Source organism: Pinus tabuliformis, chromosome Q, assembly GCF_031772625.1.
Source record: "Pinus tabuliformis cultivar Carrire ecotype Pingquan chromosome Q, CPIR1, whole genome shotgun sequence".
NCBI lineage: Eukaryota > Viridiplantae > Streptophyta > Pinopsida > Pinales > Pinaceae > Pinus > Pinus tabuliformis.
Window position 1 is genome coordinate 430766728 of NC_142296.1, and position 4010 is coordinate 430770737.

Consider the following 4010-nt stretch of genomic DNA (forward strand, 5'->3'; position numbering starts at 1 on the left):
TGATAGAGAAAAAAAAAATCGTGCTAAGAACCATAAAACAATGAATCCATCTTTCATCAAAGTCGAAAGTACTTAGGACATAGAAAATAAATTACCAGTTGAGCTTGTAAATGGCTTTAGACATATCAAGTTTAATAAGAATACCTAAATTTTTGGATGAGTTGAGTGAGTGGATGTGTTCATGAGCCAAAATAATGCTTTCCAATATTTTCCAACCTTCCACATAACCTATTTTCTCTAAGGAGATAAGGGTTGGGAGGAGAGGCTTGAGGCAGTTGGTGATGACCTTTGAGATGACTTTATAGATGAAAATGCAAAGGGAAATGGGGCAATAATCAGAGGGTGAGTTGGAGCATGAACTCTTGGGGATGAGAGCCATGAAAGTAGGATCAAGGGAAGTAAGAATAGAGGTTGAACGACAAGAGTCTTCCACTACTTGGTAAATGTCATTTCCTAGAAATTTGTAGCAATCTTGTTAAAATTTGGAAGTGAAGCCATTGGGTCTTGGTGATTTTCCTTTAGGCATATCCATAATAGCTACTTCCACCTCTTGTAGAGTAGTCCCTTTAAGGAGAAGAGCATTTTGATCAGCTATAACAAGTCTCAAAATATTTCTAATGATTTTTTGCATATTAGGTCTCCTGTATGAAATTATGTCCAATAGAATGGATTGAAAATGCTCCATGATTGCTTGCATGATTTCATTATGTCCCTCCTTTCTTTGGTTGTTTGAGTTTTGTATGTTGAAAATTTTGTTGTTTAGTCTGTGATTAATCATAGATCAATGAAAGAACTTATAGTTGTTTTCCCATTCTTTAAGCCATTGAATGCATGATTTTTGTTTCTAAATGATATCCTCTTGAATGAGTATTTCCTTTAACTAAGATTGAATGGAAGATTCCTTTTGAGTGAGGTCTTCAACATGGCCTTTTGTTATTATGGATTTCTGAATACTAGCCATTTCTTACTCCAATCTTTTTTTTTTTAAATATTGCCAAAATTTGTGATATTCCATTCATTGAGTTTTTTTTTAAGAGTTTTAGTCTTTGTTGAAATCGAAACATGATAGTTCAAGAAATGTTATTTAATTCTTTCCACCATTTTTGAATATTGGTGAGGAATTTTGTATGCCTTAGCCAGAACACTTCAAATTTGAATGGTTTGTTCTTAGAAGGATCCATCAAGTCAAGAGAGAGAGCTATCGACCAATGGTCTAAGCCATGGTTGGGAAGAATAGATGCCTGAAAGGAGATACTTGAGAGGATAAAGATTCAACAATTAGGAACCTGTCTAGTCTTGAGGCAATTTGGGATGGGCCTTCTTTCATGTTATTCCATGTGAATAGACCATTTTTTATGTATAGATCCACTAGTTTTGCTTTGGTGATGAATTTTTCAAACAAAGGGCTCTCTTCTTCAAGCCTAAACAAGGCCCCTTTTTTCCTGTGAAGATTTATGATTAAGTTAAAATCCCCACCTAAAATCCAATGATTTTCACCCACAACATTAAAAGTTCTATGAAGGTTTTATATGAAAATATTTTGTTTTTCCCATTGGGCTGTTGAGACCATATACATTTGTTATAAAGTTGGCATGAGATGAGCCTGTTGGTTGTAGGAAGGATGTCAAAATTCTCAGGAGCAAGAAGGAACATTTCAAAGAAACAGAGAGATGATTCCAAATTATGGTGATTCCTTCTAAATCCCCTTGGTTGTCTTGGATAGATAGTCATTGTTTTTCCATATATAGTTCAAAGTCTTTATGACGGATTTATAGGAACACTTAATTTCTTGGATTAGCAATGGATTTTCTTGATAGAATTTATTCTTTAGGAGCCTTTGGATTTTCCATTTGGACCCCTAGCATTCCATGTTATGAATTTCATTGCAAACATTGAGAATACGGATGGAAAATGACATGTATTAGTGCAACTCTACCTGTATTTATTAAATAATCACCTAGATCTTGCAGTAATTGGCTATTGTTTTTCCGACCTCATTTTTTTGGCTCTCTTGGGACACTTAGATGGTTCCTTGGGGAATTTATTTTCACTCTATGGGAATAAGAACAAGGCATATGAGGAGGGTTATTACCAATGTTTTTGGCTTGGCAAAGGATTAGAACCTGATGCTTAATTTATGCCCTCGTAATGATTTGAACTTTTTCTTCTGGTATGGATGTTGAATATTTAACCTTCCATTCTTCGACTAATGTCTAGAGATCTACATCCTACAACTATGTGTCCTCGATATCCTCTATGTTTTAAATTCTACGAGTGTCACTAAATTCCATTTCTACATCTCCCTGATAGAGCTAGATTGTCAGTGTTTCCATTATTGTCTCCAATTTGTTGAAATTCTTGCTTGGATATTTGTTCATATTTTGTCGTCTTTGGAGTTTCCTCCCCCCCCAGCTATTTCCTCTTCTATTAGTTGTTGGAGGATTGTATATCCATTTTTGTTGGTGTTCGTTGTTGAGCATTGTCTCAAGTATTCTTCTTAGCTATCTTTCAACAATTGGTTATTCTTGCAAATCCCCCTTGATCCATAGATTGATTGACTTGTTTCACTTGTTGTGTTTGATTGGTGGGAAAATCTCTAAATAGGTGACCATAGTCATGGCACCTTCAACATCTAAATGGATTTGCTCATAATCTATCAATTTCTCCCATAATATGTCTTTGTTGCTTAATTGAATATTGGTTGCAAGGGGCTTGGATATATATAAATATACAAAAAGGCGCCTATAGGATGTATATTTCCCCTACTCGGTTGAATGTTAGAGCAAGAAAAAATTCCAAATAATATTGTTGATACTCTTGAGAGTCTCAAGGTCCTAGAATTCTAATGGAAGGGAATAGAGGAAAATCCAGACAAGATTAGATGTGAAGTCTTCCTTGTTAAGGTTGAATCATTGAAACTAGGGTTTCATGAATCATCAAGGGAATTTTAAGGTCTAAAATAAGCCTCCTAAGGAAATTATAAAAGAATAGTGGAAATAATAAAATAAGACTAGATTACATCATCAAATTTTAGAGGGAGAAAAGAAAAAACTATTTTTTCAACTTATCTCCTTATGGGTTTACTCAAATTTCGAGCAGAAACACTCGTTGGATGCATAATTTTATTCCTAATCCAAGGAGTACCCATGTTGCATACTTTCGATGGACCCTGCTACACGAAAAATGAGAAATACATGAAATACATGATTGCAATCACGCTTTTTTTTCCATGTATTTCTCATTTTTCGTGTAGCAAGGACCATAGAAAGTATGCAACATGGGTACTCCTTGGATGAGAAATTAAATTTTGCATCCAATGAGTACTCCCGCTCGGAATTTGAGTAAAACCTTATGGAGATAAATTGAAAGGACAAGTTGAAAAAGTAGTTTTATTCTTTTTTTTATTTTTTTTTATCTTTTTACTTTTTTACCCAAAAAATGGTGAATCATCCCCCATGGTTGAAATCATATTCTTGAATCCTATTGGTTCTTAATAGAATTTAGGCTTCTGTGATCCATATCAAGTTAAGAAAGATTCTTCAGCGAAAATCAAATGGAATATCTTTTGTCGACGCATTGGTTCTTATAAAGTTTATTTTCGTTGCACATTTTTCTTTGGAGGCCCATTTTAGACCTCAAAATTTCTTTAATGGACCTATTTGAGTTTATGAAGAAGGGTCCACCTTGGAAGATTCTATCCTTGTCCTCGATGTTCTTGAAGATTGTTGTGAAGAAAACCTTAGTTCTTAGCTTGAGGTATAGATCTCCTTTTAGGGTCTATTTATTCCTTCTAACTAAGAAGAATTCTCTTCGAGGGCCAAAAGCTGACAAATTTGCACATGATTGCATTTTCTCTCATGTGTGTGACTTTCGCTTTGATTTTTTCGCTTGTATTTCCAATAAAGGAATTTTGGATGCCTATGGAAGGCATGATCCATTTCATTTAATATTTTTCACATGTGTTTTCATGGCTATTATGACTGCATCGAGATTTCCAGGTGTGGTGGTGT